The following is a 20825-nucleotide window of genomic DNA, read 5'->3' as shown; positions in this document are numbered from 1 at the left end:
CTCTGATGATTACACAACATCCAAACAAACAGTGACCTTGGGCTCTTGAGCCAAATGACAGTTGTCATTGGGACAGTTTTTGATGTCTTTGAGATCAAAACACTGGCTAGGAAAACTTAAAAGTGCTTAAGAGCTTTTTCTCTGCAGTATTGCAGGTGAGTGGTGACTTGGAAAAGCTGTATTTTTTTTTTAAATCAAAATCATCATCCATGATTTTGATTTTTTTAAAAATACAGCTTTTCCAAATCACCACTCACCTGCTATACTGCAGAGAAAGAAGAATTTTCAACGGTGCCTCTTGAAGAATTGAAGCACCCAGTAGTGTGTGACGCACTCCTTAATAAATACGTCCTCTGCATTAAGCATCATGCTCTTTCTAGAGGTTCTAATGTTCATGTCTTCAGCTCTCACTGTGAAGAAATTGACTCAAACAAAAATTCATGAATCCCAGCTCTGCCATTTCCCTGCTGTGTGATACCTGTATTTCCACTTGCAAATGCAAGTGTCTTTAATTAAGATTGTATTGTCAACCAGTTTACCCTCCTCTCAAAGCTGTTGGGTCCAAAGAGCTACAGCAAAAGTGTCAGTGATGTTGCATTGCTGCCTGTATTTGGTGGAAAATTAGCAGGCCTGGCTTTTGTGGTTAAAAAAAAAAAAGGTATTTTTTAATAGTACTAAATGCATAAGGTATTTGTCCCATGTTATACTCTGGGTCCTTGTTAAGTATTTCTCTTTCCTCTTGCAACACAGAATGTGAGTGTTACAATGACCACTGCCTCCTGCTTGATATTTATTTATTCCTTCAAATTACTCTTTCTTTTCTTCCGCTATCGGAAAAAAAAAAATGGCCAGTACTTATTTATTCCCTCAACACATTATTCAGTGTTCACTAGGTTCTGGGTGCAGCTTTAGGATTTACCAGAAGTGGGACAATATTCAGTACTCTATTCTTTTAAAAAAAAAAAAAAAAAAAAAACAAAACAAAAAACAACATGGGAGCATTTATTTATTTATTTATTTATTTTTGAGATGGAGTTTTCACTCTTGTTACCCAGGCTGGAGTGCAATGGCGCGATCTCGGCTCACCGCAACCTCCGCCTCCTGGGTTCAAGCAATTCTCCTGCCTCAGCCTCCTGAGTTGCTGGGATTACAGGCACGTGCCACCATGCACAGCTAATTTTTGTATTTTTAGTAGAGACGGGGTTTCACCATGTTGACCAGGATGGTCTCGATCTCTTGACCTCGTGATTCACCTGCCTCGGCCTCCCAAAGTGCTGAGATTACAGGCTTGAGCCACTGCGCCCAGCCCAGTACTCTATTCTTTTACACGTTAGTTTCTCTTTTCAGAAGTCCAAGCTGATGATTAAAAAAAAAAAGAAGTCAAATGAAACAGAAACTGCAAATAGCAGTAACTCAGGAAACCAGAAAAAATTGGGAAAGTCTTGAAAAATTGGATTTGAGCAAGGGCTTTCTGTATTTGCTTGGCAATGTGGATGATACAGAGTTGTGAAGAACCTGATAATTTTCCTTACTGTCATAATATAAATTACTTATTCTGTTCACATTTGGCCTATTTCTCCTTACTGTTTAAAATGAATTCCTGGCCGGGCGCAGTGGCTCAAGCCTGTAATCCCAGCACTTTGGGAGGCCGAGGTGGGCAGATCACGAGGTCAAGAGATCGAGACCATCCTGGTCAACATGGTGAAACCCCGTCTCTACTAAAAATACAAAAAATTAGCTGGGCATGGTGGCGCGTGCCTGTAATCCCAGCTACTCAGGAGGCTGAGGCAGGAGAATTGCCTGAGCCCAGGAGGCGGAGGTTGCGGTGAGCCGAGATCGCACCATTGCACTCCAGCCTGGGTAACAAGAGCGAAACTCCGTCTCAAAAAAAAAAAAAAAAAAAAAAAGAAGAATTCCATGAAGTTCATTTGTTTATAGTTTCAGCTTTTAAAAAGATGATTTATATTATGACCACAAAAGTTCTACATGCTCATTGCAGAGAAGTATTAAAACATATAAATGTCTATATAAGGGAAAAAACCACCTGTAATTTCTTCAACTGGAGAGAATCAATGTTGAAATGTTGTATCCCCTTCTAGTCATAACATACCTCAGTATATATTTGAGATCGTGTTACATACTTTATATCTGTTTTCTAAGCTGTCCCCCTGTCTTTTTTTTTTGAAATGGAATTGCACTCTGTCGCCAGACTGGAGTGCAGTGGTGTGATCTCAGTGGTTCTCCTGCCTCCGCCTCCTGAGTAGCTGAGACTACAGGCACATGCCACCTTGCCCAGCTAATTTTTGTATTTTTAGTAGAGATGGGATTTGGCCAGGCTGGTCTCAATCTCTTGACCTAGTGATCCGCCTGCCTCGGCCTCCCAAAGCTCTGGGTTTACAGGCATGAGCCACCATGCCCAGACTGCCCCACTTTTTTTTTTTTTAAGAAAAGGAACTTAAACCTTTTTAATACACTGTAAAATTCTTATTCTAAATTTTTTTCTAGCCCTGGTTGTTGTCCTAATGGTCACTCTTACATTGTGTGGACAATATATAGGATCTGACTATGCCCAGCTTTATGTACATGCAGCAGATTGCCATTTGAGAATATGGGTGAGGAATTCTATCTCTTAACGGCTCTGTTAGACTTCACTATTGCTGTGGTGTCGTTTGCTTAACTATTTTGCAGGAATTGAACTTGGATGTTTCCAGTTTTCTTATTTCATAAATAGTACTGCAAATGACCATCTTGTATTTTATTCATTTTACTTAGAGATTGTTCCATGCACCATAGTCCCAAAATGAAGTCATCGAGTTCACAGACATGAACAGATTTATAATGCGTTATACCCATTTTGAGAAAGATGAAGCCTGATTAATACTGCTGTCCATGATGTCTGAATGTACTTGTTTGCAAAAAGCCCACTCCTGTCTGATTTAAGTTATTGATTTAGATTTTCTGCCTTTAATAGAGATCTAAAATTAATGGATTTGAATTTGCTTTTTAAAAAACTCTTACCTTTTTATAATAAGAGACACAATGCTTGCAATAAAAACGTATAAATCAAATGAGTAAAAGTTAATTATTGCCTGAAATAACAATACTTAAATAATGTTATAGAAAATAGTTTTACATTTTTATGTAATAAAATTCACATGATTTTATATTTAAAAGAAATAGGATTGCTTTTATTCTCATTTTCCCTCATTTTTCTTAATACTCTCTCTAAATTGTAAGACATTTTACATCTGTCAGTGCCATTCACTTTCTTAGTCTAAAGGTTTCAAGATAAGCCTAAACGACAAGAGCCAAGGAGTATTCCAGACCCTCAGAAATAATTTCAAGTATCTGAGAAGGATCCTTGAATTTTCCTGCTGCAGAGAAAAAATACATTATATTCTTGACTGAAAATAGCTGTCTTGGAATGCACCCTATTTTTACCCACATTGTAACCAAAGGCCTTCTGCCCAGGGTTCCGGGGGAGAGCTGGCAGTTGCCTAGAGTTTTAGCCACCTTAGCAGGTGCACTGCCGTAATGCGTGGCCAGAGATGCCCAGGAACATTCGTAGATTTTCAACTAAGACTTTCTGCCATCTGGGGACACCAATTAGATCAAGGATTTTATTCCCCAAAATTTTATAGAACAAACCAACACCTGCCCATAACATCACTGTTCAAAATCAGTTAGTGATATTGTATGGGTTGATTATAAGTTTGTGAGGATGAATTTGTTAAAAAAAAAAACACCGTGGAGTCCCCCAATCTAGGTGTATTTGATGATATTCAATTCATTCAGGAACTCCCAAAGTGTAGCTAAGTACAAAGCTATGAAATCTTCAGAATCATTACTGCTAGACATCCTACAACCTGCTCAGAAGGGCACATCAACTGTCATGGGAAGTTGGCCGTGTACCATGTATTTCACATAACTATTTTGTTTGTAACTAAAGAGAAAAGCAGTTCTGTAGAGGACCATGTTGTTATCTATCTGCTACGCCTTACATATGAGATAACTAAGGCTCACAGAGTCACCTAAGTTGTTCAAAGAGACTATCAGCTAAAATTTTTCATTTTTTGAGATGGAGTGGTGCTCTGTTGCCCAGGCTGGAATGCACTGGGCTGATCTGGCTCACTGCCACCTCTGCCTCCTGTGTTCAAGTGATTCTCCTGACTCAGCTTCTCTAGTAGCTGGGATTTCAGGCACCCACCACCATGCCCAGCTAATTTTTGTATTTTTAGTAGAGATGGAGTTTTACCATGTTGACCAGGCCAGTCTTGAACTCCTGACCTCAAGTGGTCCGCCTACCTTGGCCTCCCAGAGTGCTGGGAATACAGGTATGAGTCACCACACCTGACCAGCTAAGATGTTAAGACTGGATCTCAAACTGGCCTCAATCCCTCTACAGCTGGTGTGTTGACCACTTCCTGATGTTTTGCAGCAGACATGAGGTGAAACAAGGCAGACAGCAGGCAGGACCCATGGATGCTTCTTTCCCAGTGAGCTCCAGTACACTCCCAGGTGCTAATCACCCAAAATGGTGCAAATTATGGAAAAAACACAGAAAAAAGCCATAGAGGATTATAGGAGTGAAGACGTGGGAGGAGGTAGTGAAGGGTCGGGAGGCGGGAGATCAGGTCTTTCTGATGCTGAGATTCTGAATGTGAACTCACCATGGTTGGTCTCATCCATAGACATTCTTAACTTTGGTCTTCTTTCATCCTGAGAGTAAAGTCTGTCATGCTTTAGGTCTCTCTACCAACAAGGTGGAAGAGTTTGAACTCTCACATTAGCCAAAGGGGCTGCCACAAGGGAAAAATTATCTGAAGCCTTATGTTTCATCCTTGGAAACCAAGCAAATTTTACATCATGCTTTATTGTTTGTTTGTATTTCTATGTATACATTATGATTTAAACTACCATGTTTCTCTGATTATAAATGTAATCGTTTATAAGAGATTTTATAGAGCATTGGGGTAAGGAAAACTACATTCATTATGAGACACATTCCATTTTCAGAAATGTTAAAATATGGAAAAATGTATAATTAGAGTTGAGGAAATTCAGAAAGATTGCTGCTCGTGGAAGATGTGTCATGTTTCCGTTGGGGCTAGGCCAGTCTTCTGATATCTATTTGTGTCCATGAGAGTAGGCACATACTTCAGTATGTGGGGCAAAATCTCAGATGTGTTCTTCGGTGACAGAGGTTTCTAAACATCCACATTCACTCCATTCTAAGTCACCCTTAGTTGTAAATTGCACTCACAATGTAATAATCGTTTTTCAAGTAAAAAGATAAAAACCATAGTAGATAAATGTCTACATTGATTATAAAATGCATCCCAATTTCAGAAACATTAAATCTTAAAAAAAAAAAAAAAGGTCTATCGTAGAAGCAAGGACAGAAGATATCAAAATTCAAAGTTGGTCTTGAAATGATTATTGCTAAAATTGTCACTATTTTTCTACTGAGGTTTGTTGTGGTCACTGTTACCAGCTGGGAGAGTTTTCCTTGGCCATCTCTGCTGCTCAGGCACGTGCTTTCCCACCATATTGATAGAATCTCTTGCTTCCTGCTTAAACCCCTACTCTTTCCTCCCTAGCTCCTTGATTCCCAAGTGCGTTAAGTTCCCATTCATTTCTTGCATGGTGCCGTTTAGCCATGCATGAGCTCACTGCCAACCATCTCAGCCTAACCCTCTGCAATGTACCCAGTAAGATGGATTAGGAAACAAGGGCAGCTCGCTCTCAATGCAGTGCAGCATACCCCGAAACAGCTTGCAGTTCTAGACAGAGGTGAGATTACCAGGAGGAGAAATGGTGCCACTCCATTGCAAATGGGAACGGGGGCCTTGCTGCTTTCTCAGGAGGCAGCATTGGAATGGCTTCTAAAAAGATAGGCTTGGCCCTGAGATGGTGAACATGCTCTCTCTCTGTGACCTCTGGGGCTCAGCCAAGGCAGGGATGGATAAAGAGCTAACTTGCCCCACCTGCCAGCCAAAAATAGTGCTAACTGCGTCACAGAGCTTTTGGTAATTAAACCTTCCCTCTGCAGAAGGCTATGCCTTGGGCTGGAAAGGGGCCATGGATGTGTTAAGGTAATTCACTCCCAACACTGACATTCTTCCCTCAGCATCAGAAGCCGGCTGGAAAACTGAGGGGAACTAGATGAAGGTGGACGTTCATAACCAAGGCATGGTGTGTAAGTAGCAAGAAAATGGAACATGTGCCAATGAAGTTACTTTATAGATTAAGTAGTTCTTTGTTTTTACTCTGAATCGCACGGACTTTTTTTTTTCTTTTTGGTCAATTAGCTTATTTTAGCAACTTTTTGTTTCTGATTATAAAAATGACTTCATTTTTGTTGTAGAAAGTTGGAAACATTAACGAAATAAAAACCCATCCATCATCTTATCATTCACAGATAGCCACTAGGAACCTTTTGTGCCCTATTTTTTCTGGATGCAATATACAATTTTTAAAAAATTATGATCAGGGCTGGGCACGTTGGCTTATACCTGTAATCCCAGCACTTCGGGAGGCCGAGGTGGGTGGATCATGAGGTCAGGAGTTCGAGACCAGCCTGGCCAATGTGGTGAAACCCCATCTCTACTAAAAATACAAAAATTAGCTGGGCATGGTGGCACACACCTGCAGCCCCAGCTACTCAGGAGGCTAAGGCAGGAGACTTGTTTAAACCAAGCAGAGGTTGCAGTGAGCTGAGATCGCACCACTGCACTCCACCCTGGGCAACAGAGCAAGATACCATCTCAAAAAATAAATAAAATAAAAATAAAATAATAAAATAATGATCAAAGTATATATACAGTTTTCCATTTTACCTTTTAAATGTACACACAATGTACTTTCAATGATATTGTATCTGATGGGTTCATTTTTGAAAACCAGACCATTTTTAGCTTATAAACCTCCTTAAGGCCTGGGCTGAGTGGGTGAAGTGTCTGGGAGAACACACGTCTGTGTCAGTAGGAAGGTGCCCTGGTCTGGCGTGTTCTTCAGACAGGCTCCATGGTCTTAGGAGGAACTGACATGCTGTCTTGGAGAGCAGAGATGTTCCGGTCATTTTGGGAGACAGAGAAGGAGTGGGAAGTTTGCTAGGGAAAGCATCATGCAGAGAGAAGAGCATGGGCTCATAAGTAAAGTGTTCCTGGCTTGGATTCTGTCTCTGGCACTAATCAGTTGCCTGATCATGGTTACCCTACCTAACCCTCTAAACCTCAGTTTTCTCATCAATAAAGTGGGGCTAATGATATTATGCATTTCATTGGGTTTTTGGAGGATAGTACCTTACTCAGTACTCAATGAATGATAGCTATCATTAGTATATTATTATTATTATTAATCTCCAACAAAGACTGGGCCAGCTGATTCCATTGGATGAGGATAGTGGATAGATGGATTCACTCTTTTAAGATAATCTTTCAAAGGAAGTAAAAATGTTGGTGGGTTTTAATATTAATATGTTTGTGGGGAACATTCCCGTGTGAGACCCCCAAAAGCGCATGCTCTCTTCCAGGTATTGGGACCCTCTTGCAGGTCGAGAGACCCCCGGCAGACATGCCATCCCGGACCAGTCCCTGACATATGTTCTTTCAGAGAGAAGGTGTATTTAAGGTTTAGGGAAATCAAAAAAATAGACTCAGGGCTCCTTCCATTTCATTTTCCAGGCCATGAACTGAGGACACTTCAGTGCCTGTAGGAGGTCTGGGTTCAGATCGACGAGCAGCTCCAATCTCAGTCCAGGCATCTACCTGATAGGCTTGATGGGGCAGCTAGAAATATTTGAATAAATCATCAAAGGGTTTGTTGCATCAGCCAAGCTTTTTAGAGTCCCAAATGTAAAAGCTGAGATAAAATCTTATCTTGGTGTGTCTATGGAAGGATCCCAGGTGCCTGGGGTTAAGGTCTGACTCAAGTCAGGACCTAGGAAGCAGCATGCGGTGACTGGAGAGACCTGGGTTTGAATCCCAGCTCTGCACTTCATTAATTATATGACCTTGGGCAAGATTCACAACCTCAGCCTTTCTTTACTGTCTCATTCTAATCTGGGGTAAACATTTATAGCTTTGGGGGTTGTTGCAAGGATTAAAAGAGACAAACTCTATGACAATGCCTACTTCCATGCTGGACTTAATATAGATGCTCAATAAATGTTGATGCCGTCTTCCACCCCCATATCCTACAAGATGAAACAAGACAGAGTAAGAGAGTGCCTAGGTTTCTTCATCTGTAAATACATAATCGGAACAATAAAATTAAAGGCAGAAACTCACTTACCCTCTAGGGTCTGGGAGATGTCTTCTTGTTCTTTGATTTTTAGTCTGCGCTTTCTAAAAACCAGTAGTGGGCCTCTGGTATTTCCTGGCACGTCTTAGCAGATAGGTATTGAATATATAACAAGTGCCACTGTACTGAGCCCATTGTACAGGTGATCTCATTTAGTGCTTGCATTTCATGGAGGAGAAAAACTGAGGCTCAGAGACATGAAGAAACTCACCCAAAGTTTCTTAGCTGTTAAGTGGTGGAGCTGGGATTGGTACCTAGGTCTCTCTGTCTCTGAGCCCATGTTTCTAACTACCCCAAACTTAGGTCTCTAACTATATAGGACTTCTACTCCTTGCTGGAAAAGATAAGTACAAAACAGACAAGAATGGCCTTTTCAACTACTAAATTGTAAGTTCCCTGAGCCCAAAGACTGTGTGTTCCCCTCTCAATCCCCTCCCAGGCCTGCAGCTGATAGGAAACCCTGGAGACGCCTACTGGGAATCTAGGAATCTGGGTTAGGGTTCCTTTAAAATGCAGATGTCCTGTGAGAAGTAAGCACCTGATTTCTTATATGCTTGAGTTCATTAGGTACCTATCTTTGATATGGGAGAGGGTAGGATGTTCTCAGATACCTGGGTGGCTGCCTGCAGCAAAAGGCACTGAAAATCTGGAGGGGAAGAGCTCTTCCCTATTTTCTCACAAAGGGAAGGGAGTAAAAGACAGAGGAAGCGGGGCTGAGATGAGGAAGACAACTCCACAGGGTTTGTAAGATGTACACATCAGAATTACTGGCTTATAGGCCCTGGGCATTTGCTGGACAAGGTTTGGTCATTGCTAGGCCACAGAAAGAATCCATGCCTCTGAGAATTCGTAGAAAATCACCACTTCCTCTGTTGTCTTTCATTTATTATCCTCTGTGATCTGATCTTTGATTCCCTTTGTACTTTTGATTCTTTTGTGATTCTTCCTTTTGATTTGGCTCTGGTTTTCACCTTGATATCATCTGTATAGTCCACACCTCATTGCAGGCCTCCTCCCTCCGGGCCTGGGCCCCCGCAGCGGCCCTGGCCACATCCTTGCCTCCAGTCTTGTTCATTGCTGCTACCAGATTCACCTCCCTCTATGTCCGCCTCTTTCTGAACCTTGCCTTTCCCATCCTGCTGTGAGCTTTTGTTCTTTGTTTCCTCTGCCTGATGTAACCTCTCCCCTTTTCTCTACCAATCAAAAGCAAGTCTACCTATAGTCTTCCAAACTCAGCAGATATTCTTCTCCTTTTGGAACCTGTTCCCAATGATTCCATCAATGTCTCTGTCTTCTTCCTTTTTTTTTTTTTTTGAGACTAGGTCTCACGCTGTCACTCAGGCTGGAGTGCAGTGGTGTGATCTCACTCACTGTAGCCTCCACCTTCCAGGTTCAAGCAATTCTCCTGCCCCAGCCTCACGAGTAGCTGGGATCACAGGGGCAAGCCACTATGCCTGCCTAATTTTTTCATTTTTGGTAGATATGGGATTTTACCATATTGGCCAGGCTGGTTTCTAACTCCTGATCTCAGGTGATCCACCTGCCTTGGCCTCCCAAAGTGCTGGGATTACAGGCATGAGCCACCACACTCAATCTCTGTCTTCTTAATTCTAGTAGTGCTGACATGTGCCTGCATCAGTTGGTCATGTGCTTCCTCCCCTCCCCTTAGGGCATTATCTACCTCTTGGACATGACTTCTTCCCTGTTTGCTTTCCTCCTTGTCTGTGTCAGGAGTTCTTTAAATTTAATGTTTCTGCCTCATTTATTGGGTATCTGCTCCATGCAAGCACCCTATCGAGGACTGAGAAAAAAAAGGAATTATTAGGGTTGCTCATCAATAAATACTTGAGGTGAGATCCTCAGAAATGTGTGTCCATCGGCCCACTCCAATTCTAGACAGTTTTTTCACCAACCCTAGGGAGGCCAAGCCAAGCATGCCCCTGCCTCTTGCATTCCACGTCTCTCTTATGTAAAAACAGATGGCCAAGGAATGCTTCGGCCATAGCACCAGTTGACAGGCCTATTCCTGGGGAGGCTTTCCTCGTGAATTCAAGAATCTTTTAGCTGTGTTAGTAACAACTCCTCCTACAGAGCAATGAGGGGACAGTGTCTGCGGGTTGGGCACTTTCCGTGAACAAAAAAGGCCTGAATTCGCCCAGGTGCAGCCCAGACTTGTCACAGGGAGCGTGGCCCCAGGCGAGGTAAAATGGGAAGCTGGCTTGAGAGGAAGAGGTACCTTTTGTGACCTCTGCATTCCTGAAGCTCACAACCACCTTCTTTGTCCTCATTTTTTTTTTAGGAACAAAGGCATTCATTGAACAAACATCTATGCCTGGGTGTGGTAGCTCACATCTGTAATCCCAGCTCTTTGGGAGGCCAAGGCAGGAGGATCACTTGAGGACAGGAGTTGGGAACCAGCCTGGACAACATGACAAGATTTCACCTCTGTTTTAAAAATTGCTTAGCACAGTGATCTCTGTTTTTCCAGTGCCTGCCTGGCACAAGGCCTGGTACCAAGGTCAATATAATCACTGCTCTAAATAAGCTCAAATCTAATAAATCGAATACAAACTATTGAAAGCAAGGAAGGCAAATATAAGCACGCATATGTCCACTTCTTAATTTTGTGTACATGGCAGATATTGCTAATTAATCATAGAATTAATTCACTTTGAATCTGAATTTAAGCGAAGATTCAGCCTTGGAATCCTTCTCAGCACATCGCTCCAGCAGCCACTATCACTGATTTGGACTTTGCCCAAGAGATGAAATCTGCTCGTGATCTTGTTTTGTCTAAAATGGTCTAAATGGCACTGGAACTGGGGAACAGAGGCTCAACAGAGTGGACTGAGTTACTGTGTCTGTTTAGAGCAGACTAGGAGATTCTATTCATGGGGGTGTTCAAAAGTAACCTCGCTATGCAGAACCCCTGTACCATTTCTCCTTCAACCTTCTAGCTCTCATGCCTCCTTTCTGTCTGACCTCTGGGGACCCCTCTTCCTCCTCACATCCATCAGAAGTGGCTGTTTTGCAATGTTAAACTCTCCTCCCTCCTGAAATCTTTTTCCTTGTCTGTTTTCTCAGTTGGAGAGCTAATTTTTTGTGTCCGTTTTTACTAGCTTTTTGAAGTCGTTAACTCTCAAATCTATCTTCAGAGATGTCTTTTTTCCAAAGTCTAAACTCCTCCCTTTGGCACTGAAGCACTTCTACTGTCTGACCCTATTTATCTTTCTAGTCCCCTCTCCAGTCCCAGCTCCTTGCCTACAGAACTCCTGCTGTGAGCGCGCAGTCTTCTTCCATCCTGGGTCCAAGTTGTGGGGCACCCATGGGGAGTCCTGCTCCCATGCCTTGGCATGTGCCCCTGCCCTTCCTTGCTGCTTTATCTCCTCATATCCACCCGCTGAGTCTCCGTTTCACTGTCATTTCACTGAGAAAGCCCTTTCTGACTTCCTTATGATTTCACAAGATAACAAGTGCCATGAGCCGAAGATCTCACCATTTTACACATTGAGTCACTCAACAAACAGTTATGGACTGCCTCCTCTCAGTCCCTACCGTGTATGCTACGAACCTGCCCTCAAGGAGCCTGGAGTCTGTTTACCTTTCTGTCATTAGTTACTCTTGTTTATAGGCCAAGTCTCTGCCACTAGACCGAATGTCCTGTGGTCAAGAGCTGAGCCCCAATCACTGTATCCTCTCAATCCTATGGGTATACCAGATGCTCAGCACATCCCGAGTTGAGTGAAGGGCAGCTTCTTTCACTGTCTGGTTTGCTGGTGACTCTTTTGAGTGTGTGGTTCTCGGGGAGGCTCACAAAGGGTCGCAGAGCTGGCAGGGGAAGGAGCAGCCCAGGAAGACAAAAGGAGGGAGAAGTCCCTGCTGTATGCTTGACCCCAGAGCAGCAGGAGCTGCAATGGAAATGGATGCCTCAAACAGAAAGCAGTCATGGCTAAGATGCATTAAGAACACGTGTCTGGGTTTTAATTGCAGCTCTTATGCTTAATAACTGTGAGACCTTGAGCAAGTTACTTAATTTCTCTGTGACTTGGTGTTCTCACCTGCAAAATGGGTCTTAAAATAATGTAAACTTTATAGAGAGGTTTTGAAGTTTTACTTAAAAAATGAGTTAAAATGAATGTAAAACATTTAAAATAATTCTTGGTACAAGCATTGGCTATTACTTAGATTTTCCTGGCAGTGGGATTTACTGGTAATTTTCATATTCATCATTGTATCTTTCTGTAGACAAAATGTGTATTATTTAGCTAATCTGGAAAATATCTTATAAAACTATTTCTTTACCTTTTTTTAAGAGATAGGAAAAGAATCTGGTTGGTGAGGGGGTTATAGTTAACTCTGGTAACTTCTGCCCCTTGTGCCATGTCAGTATTTCATGGTGTGATTGGCGTAGGAAGGTAACTTCAGGCTCCCCCTCTTCTGCCTGTCCCCATCACTGGTCCCCCTCTAGTCCCAACAGTCAGATGCTCACAGCAGAGGTACCTACCTTCCTGAATGGTGCAATGATTGGTGCCCAGTGTGCCTTGCACAGACAGCAGGGAATGAAATCACCCAGCAGTTCCTCTGCAAAGAGGATGCCATCCTTAGACAGTGCAATCATAGGTAAGTGGCCCCAGTTTCCCCAGAACTCAGCAGAAAGTTCTGAAAGCTGGAAGGCTGTTTGCAGACCCCAGGAGAGAAAGGAGGGAGGGCAAGTCTGGGTTTGCAAAAGCAGGAGCAAGGTCTGCACATTTTATGAAGCGTTTTACAGTGGAGCTGTAATTGGAACCCTGGTATTTAGCAAGAGTTATTAGGTGTGATGGTCTTAGCACTCTGAGTCCTTTGGCGGCATACGTGATACTGGCATGAAACAGGCCAAGCGTCATGGACTGGGTTGGTTGGGTTCAGCATGCTGCTTAAATCAGCTTGTTTCTTGTTTTTAAAAGGAATATTATTTTTTTTTACTCTTGGGGCATTCAAAACTCCACTTAGAGACAAAAACCAAAAATATTTCTCAGTTATGTGCTCGCTGTTTGAATTAGAGGTGCTAAGCCTGATTGGATGGTCCAATTCTCTTACTACCTTCTGGAGATTAAAAGCTCCTCTAGCTCACTTCCAAATCAGAGTGCATGGAATTTGATCCAATCCAGGTGCTCAGAGCTCCCGAAGCCCTTCCTGTTACAGAGGGGGTGAGTGAGCAGGCTGAAGATTATGCTCTCATTGCTCCAGAATAATTTCTCAGTCCCTGAAGCTGAGCTAGCAGGAAGGGTCTCCCATTCTTTTTGAAATTCATAACCAGCACATCATCTGAAGAAGGAGGTTGGCCTTCTTTTTGACTTTTACCTTGTGAGGGATGGCAGCCAGGACTCAGCCTTTTGCAGCCTCAGAGCCATGTCAGAAGCAACAACTGATTGGAATAGCACAAAGGATCTTAACTAGGGGCTGTGGGTTAAGGTCTTCAGCAGTCTGAAATTGTAAGAAAAGTTTGTCTGTATGTGCATTTTCAGGGGGAGAGTTCCATAATCCCATCAAGCATGCGCTCACAGGATTTGACCTGTGCACTGTGTAGCGAGCCCTTGCTGCTGCTGGTAGCGTATACCAAGCTTGCTCCTGCCTCAGGGCTTTGCACCTGCTGTTCCTTCTCAGAATACTTTCTCCCAGGATCCACATGGTCACTGTAACTGTCTTCAAGTCACTGGTTAAATGTCACCTCCTGACCACCTTACCTTAAATATCCCACTCACTAGCACTTTGCTCCATTATTCTTTACAGTGCTTATTTCATGTGACATTGTTTGTTCTTACCTCCCTCTTTCAGTATGTAAGGCTCTACGATGTTCACTGCTCTACTGTAGCATACAGAACAATGCCAAGCCCAGAGAAGATGCTCAGCAAATACCTGTTGAATGGGTGAATGCATGAACAAAGTAATAACTTAGATTATATTTAGGTCTCAAATGTAAAAAAAAAAAAAAGTTTTAATGATGGGAAAAAAGGCATCTTTTTAGTTCTCAATGGGACTACTTCTTAGCCATGTGTCTTGGGTTCCAGATTTTTCATCTGCTATGAAATGATCACCTGACATTGTAATAGATGCTCAGGCAGAATTCTTCAAGGGATTTCATAATGCTTGTACTTATATTATTAATTTCTGTTTTTGAATACAGCAGATTTGTGTGTGCGTGTGCCTCTGTGTATGTGTCTGTGTAAAAATGAAGGGGCCACATCCTGGTGCACAGATACTATTATTCTGGTGCACAGATAATAGGTTATCTCCATTTGAAGATGAAGATGTTAATACTACTGCTACCAATGGGCTACAGGAGATCCCTGGATTCCCAGGGGACCTCCATCCTGGTTGGTGTCCAAGCTCTTGACACCAGAGTGAAAAGAAATTCAAGGACTAGTTAGGAAAATAGTGAAAGTATGGAGAGTTATTGCAAGCGAAAAGTACACACTCAAGAAAGGGGAGTGCATGTGTACTCAAGAAAGTCATGCCAAGGAGGGTTTGGGGCTTCTACCTTTGTGAGTTTCCTTAACCAAGGAGTGGAATGGTCATGAAGTTTCCTGAGAAAAGGTGAAGATTTCTCGGAACTGAGGTGCCACCCACTTTTACACCAAATATGGTTGTTTCTAGAACTGTCATGGTACTGATGGGTGTGTGATTTGGTACGCTAATGAGCATACGTTGAGGTCCTAGGTGAAACCTAGGTCAAATCCAGTGCTATGTTGGGTCCTGTCAGTCTTAGCCAGCTTGGCCCACATCCTGTTTTTCAGGGTTTTTTATCAGCCCCTAGCCTATGCTGCTCTTTCAACAGTTTCCTTTGTGCTAGTTTTGTGAAACTGCTGCCTGGAATTTTCTATTCTCCTGTAGGCACTCTGTATTATTCCTGTCTTACTACTGACACACCAGTGTGGTGTTTGTGACTTGTCTGAAGCCTCACGATGTATCAGAGCAGGGCAGTGATAGAAATCCCACTTGCAAACTCTAGTTCCACTCTAGAACCATAAGTGTTCTATTCTGGAAACGATGTCCTAGGAGTTGAATACAGGTGGCCAAGACCAGCTTTGGGCTCGTATTTTCTGATGCATGAACTTGAATGTGAATGGGATATAATTGCCTCTGTTACTGAATGAGTAGGGTTAAGGTTCAGAAAAGAGATGCTGCATTTTTCCCTAATCTTTTTCAGTTTCATTTTATTTTTTTATTTTTATTATTATTATTATGTTTTAGACAAAATCTCACTCTGCCACCCAGGCTGGAGTGCAGGGGAGTGATTACTGCTCACTGCAGCCTCAACCTCCAGGTCGCAAGCGATCCTTTCACCTCAGCTTCCCAAAGTGCTGGGATTACAGGTGTTAGCCACCACACCCAGCCATTTTTCTCTAATCTTGCAGGAGGCAACAGGGTACCATACTAGAAATTATGCTTTTCCTCCTTTTGAACCAGGGAAACAAACAAACAAACAAAAAACCACATTCATTGAGAGGTATATTACATCTGAGAGAAATAAACTCTGGTTGTCTGTTCTGGACAAACTGCTTTGATTTTCAAGCATAAACCTCAGAATCATTTTGGGCAGAAGGTTAGCTTTTGTCAGTATCTGCATTAGGTGAGCTTGGAGGTAAATCTTCACACAGAGCTTATTGCATCCATGGTAACTTCCTTTATAAATGATAGCTTCTTAGACTCATCTTTTAAAAGTTAATATTTTCCTGCATTAAAACAAATCCTATTTTCTTCCAAACATCTCAGATGGCCGTTCACCATTTCTCAAAAGTAGTTTTAATTGTACAGCATGATACATGAACATGCTAATCCTTTTAAAAGTAAAAACCTACCAAAAACCTACAAAAATATGTAAGAATCTCTCTTTACATACCTGTCTCCAAAACCCTCATCCATTTCTATAGATAATTCTTATCTATCATTTCTTAACTTTTCTTTCCAAACATTACAAATGTACACATGCATATACAATTTTCAATATCTTAGTTACATCTTAGATATTTTTTCATATCAGTTCATGCAGCAATGCATTATTCTGTTTAACAGGTACGTACACTTTTAGTGTATCAAAATATATCAGAATTTATTAAGCACTCCTCTATTGATGACATTTAGGTTATTAGTCAGTTTCTTACTGTGATAAAAAATTCTGCAAAGAATCGACATCTTTGTGAACAAAGATACACATTTCTCAAGATGGATGTTAAGAAAAATATTTTGGGATGTGAAAGGGTATTGCACATCTTAGATTTTCACAGAAACCACCAAACTCCCCCCAACATTCAATACTGGTTTGGACTCCCATGTCAAATTTACCTGTACCTGTCCTTGCCAATCACAGATGTTGTCAGCTTTTTAAAGATGTTTTGTCAATTTGATGTACAAAAATTGGTATTTTCACTTGCTCTACCCTGACTGTTAAGGTGGTTGAGAATGTTTTTGTATGCTGCTTGTGATGCTCTATACCTTAGTAGGTTTTTAATGGGGTTTTAAACATTTTCATGAACAGGACTATTTCAGAAATGCCACTTCTCCAGTGTTGCTATGCAGCTGGTAGTTAAAATATGCCTTCATTTGTTAGTATTGATAGGTAATAAATACTTAAATACCTGTTGGTAAGGTGCCCCAACCCAAATTCACTTCCCTCTATCCTAACTCTCATTATACTCCCACTTCTCCCTCTACCTCTCTGACCTGGGACCTCCCTAGGAGGCAGCAATTAAGAGGTTAATATGTAGCATCACAGGGGGAACCGGAACCTTCAAGAAAGGCTGCTCTAATGCAGTTCCAGCCTCTATTTAGATAGTTTGGCATATCAATATACCATTTAAAAAATATTTCAACAATCCTCTCCCCAACTCTCAACCAAATGTACTCAATCTATGTTTTATATAAGTCCATGGTGTCTGGGAGATTCACATACTGCTGGTTTGCTTCTTGAACTGGTCACTGCTTTGTTTGTCAATTTTCCAGGATTATGCTTACATAATTTCCTTTTGACCTTAGCCTCCACACCATAATCCCAGAGGGCACACTGGGGGAATAAGATGACCCTTATGTAACTTGTTACGTAAGAGTCCAGAGAAGCTGGATCTCACTTCAGTGTCTGCACAGTTTTCGAAGAAAGTTCATTTTGACAGAGTTTTCTGTTGTCTCTTTCAATCGATGAATTCTTTAAAAGAGCATTCCCTTTACTTCTGAAATGCCAAAGAGGAGGAGGGAACTAGGACAATACTAATTGCTACTTTGTAGCTGGCACTAATTGCATCTAATTTATGCTGCAATCTTCTTCCTTTGTATGGATAAGGAAACTGAGGCTCTTGGGGACTAAAGTGAATTGCTGAGGATCATACAGCTAGAAAGGGGTAGAAGTGGGCTTTAAAGCCAGACACCGGTTCTTCCTACAGAACGTCTGTGTGATTCAGAATTGTGCAGGACAGCTCTATTTCATTTCCCATTCTTTTGAAGTGATCAGTGTTGTCCACTGACTATACTAAAGCAGATAGGGAGCTCAGATCATTCCAAGGACTTCAAGTCCCTTGGAGGCCAGACTATGGAGAGCTCTTTCATCTCTGTCCTAGGGATGCCCTGGAGCTAGGGCTCCAGCTGTGCCTAGATGGACTAGAGCCCTTTGTGGCCTGTATTTTGGACTCTTTCCTGTCACCCTTTGTGCTTTACCTCCGGCTTGGCACTGAGTTAAGGCAGACACCAAATGAACAAGTCTCGTGTAATATGTTTGCCTGGCACAAGCTGGGTCCCGTTGCTGCTCTTCTCTGCTCAGAGAAGTGACACGTGAGCAGAGAGCTCATGTCAGTGTCTCTGCATGGCTGATATTACAAAGCCTCAAGGACAAAAGCTTAATAAGGAAGCCCGAGGAAATGGGGTTTTAGTCATTTGAATTTTAGGGTCATTGAGGGTTGAAACCAAGACGGCTTTGCTGTTAAATATATTTTAGATAATTCCCTCTTTTAATCCTAACATTGAAAAAGCAGTAAACGCACATGGGAAAACATTTAAACAGTGCTAAGGAGAATGCAATGATCACTGAGTTACCCTCTCATTTGAGACACCCATTTACTCAGTTCTCCCTAGAGGCTACCACTCTCAGCAGTATCCTGTGATCTTTCCAGAAATATTACTTGTCATCTCTGTATATACAGTTATACGTGTATATTTTTATGCTTGCCAATCTTCTGTCTATCCAATATCTGTCCCTCCATCTATCCATCTGTCCATCCAACTTATGCTGAACTTTCATAGTTGAAAATCATCAAAAAATGTTTGAATCCGTTCTCTCATTTGCTGTGGTGTGTTGAGCCAGTGCACCTCTGACAGAGGGTGTTGTGAGTCACCAGGATGCCTATCTGAGACCCAGTCCTCATTATAAGGTCCTCCAGCTGGTAAAGGTGTAACATGAAGCCACACACTAACCAAAGAGCTCCCTGAGAGATTTTGTTTCCATACCCTGCACTGCATGTTTCCTTCTGGAGTTCATCCCCTTCAAAGCACAATATAAGAAGATGCCCTGTGGAATGGATAGTTCCAGTTAGGTTTGCTTTTATGAAATCTCTTCTTCAGCAAAATCCATCCTAACTTACTCCTTGACACAGAAGCGCCCTGACCCACAATTTTGCTCACCACATTGAGATTCCCTGATTACATGTTTCTTACTGAATGACTAAATATCCCAACAGCGGGAGGTCAACTCCCTCTCCAGCAGAAATGTTTCCCAAGAATGAAGAGCTGAAAAATGGCTATGACATCACTCTTGATCATAACTTCCCTCAAATTACTGCATGAGAAGCCAGTACTCTACTGGGTCTTGGCATGGAGCAGTCACAAGTAGAAAACAAGATGATCCCCAAAGAATTGCCCTTTAGAGAGCAGTTCAAAGACAGGAAAATTGTGTGTTGGTTCTGTTCTTGATTCTAGCCAGATCTTCTAGAGAGCTCTAGATGCTGACCCCTTCATCCTGAAAAGGTCAGTGGAGACCTGGGTTCTAGCTTCTGCCACTTACTAGTTATGTGATCTTGAGCAGGCTTGTCTTAGTGGGTAAAGTAATTATGTCTGTTTCAAGGGATTGCTTTGTTTTAGTTGCAAGTGATGGAAGCCTAACTTAGTCTGTCTTAAGTGAACAAGAGAATGTATTAGCTTATTAACCAAAGAGTCTAGAAATAACTTGAGGCATATCTGGATCTAGGAGCTAAAATCTTATTATTAGGACTCATTCTCTTTCCATATCTCTTTGTCTTCAAACACAGGCAGGTCATTCCCTTATAAGCTCCCAGCAGCTTTGGACACATTCTAGCAGGTGAGAAACCTCAGCAAAGAAGAGCTCCTCCTTCCCACTTTTTCTAGCCAAAGTCTTAGGACTACATCTCTTGGACTAACTTGGTCCACGTGTTCACCCACAAATATATGTGGTCATGGGGATGGAGTAACCTGATTCACCAGGCCTAAGATGGGCATGGGTCAGTTTCATCCAAACCATTGGGACGGGATTAAGAAGGGGAAGTGCCCTGAAGAGAAGTTGAGAGAATAAAACCAAAAGAGTAATAAGCAGACACTAAGCAGGCAAAAACAACAACAACAACAACAACAACAACAACAACAACAACAAAAACCCACAGATTTGCTATGTAGTGTCTAAAAGAAGGGAGTCAACAAGTGTTTTCTCAAATGGGTCAGATAAATATCTTAGGGTTTCTGTTGCAATTACTCAACTCTGCTCTTGCAGTGAAAAAGCAACCATAGACAATAGGTAAACTGTAGGCTTCAATATGTTCTGATAAAACCTTGCTTATGAAAATAGGCTGTGGGCTGGATTTAGACAATGGCTACAGTTTGCCAGCTCCTGGTCTATGCAAATACTACAATCTTCTGGTTCCACATGTTCCAGAGACCTCAACAAATAAGATCTGGCACATGCAAAGCACTTACCAAATGTTGGCTATTATTATATTGTTATTACTGATGCTAGAATAAGGATAATAACAATGATACTATTGATGGTAATTAAAATGCTAATTAGATAATGATATGATGAATTATGAGTCATAAGTCAGCAGTGTATTCCAGGATTGTTTTTACGCTGATGGAGGAGCTTCCCCTCCACATATTCAGACAGCTGGAAGGCAGTGCTATGGCATCCAGCTCAAACATCTCATTTTATAGATGGCTGTTAAGCTCAGATAAGAGGCAGCACATGTACCAGTTCACACAGCAAGCTGAGGCAGTTTTGGAGTTTGCAGCTTTTGCAGCTGTTTCTTCTGCAACCTTGAAGGACTCTACCCTATAGGTAAAGTCTGTGGTATACCCATGATATGCTTATGTTACACCATGGTACATCTAATACATTTGAACATGCAGGTGTAGTTAGATAGGTAATCCTTGAGTTTTGGATCCATACTGAGTAGTGTGGTGATAGTGTTGGTAAGATTCCTGAGTTGGTGGAAAGACCTAATTTGGGACTAGCATGTATTACATGACTCATGAGAACTCCCTGCTGCTGAGAT

At 41.9% G+C, this 20825-nt stretch overlaps 1 protein-coding gene across 4 annotated transcripts in view; it reads left to right on the top strand.

Moving 5' to 3' along the window:
* The window catches only part of SLC1A2 (solute carrier family 1 member 2), a 165427-nt gene that overhangs the window by 63477 nt on the left and 81125 nt on the right, over positions 1-20825 (top strand). The gene's annotated exons all lie outside the window — the stretch shown is intronic.

This window comes from Saimiri boliviensis, chromosome 6, assembly GCF_048565385.1.
Source record: "Saimiri boliviensis isolate mSaiBol1 chromosome 6, mSaiBol1.pri, whole genome shotgun sequence".
Taxonomy (NCBI): Eukaryota; Metazoa; Chordata; class Mammalia; order Primates; family Cebidae; genus Saimiri; species Saimiri boliviensis.
The sequence above is the reverse complement of the archived record's forward strand: the minus strand, read 5'-3'. Positions and strand labels throughout refer to the sequence as shown.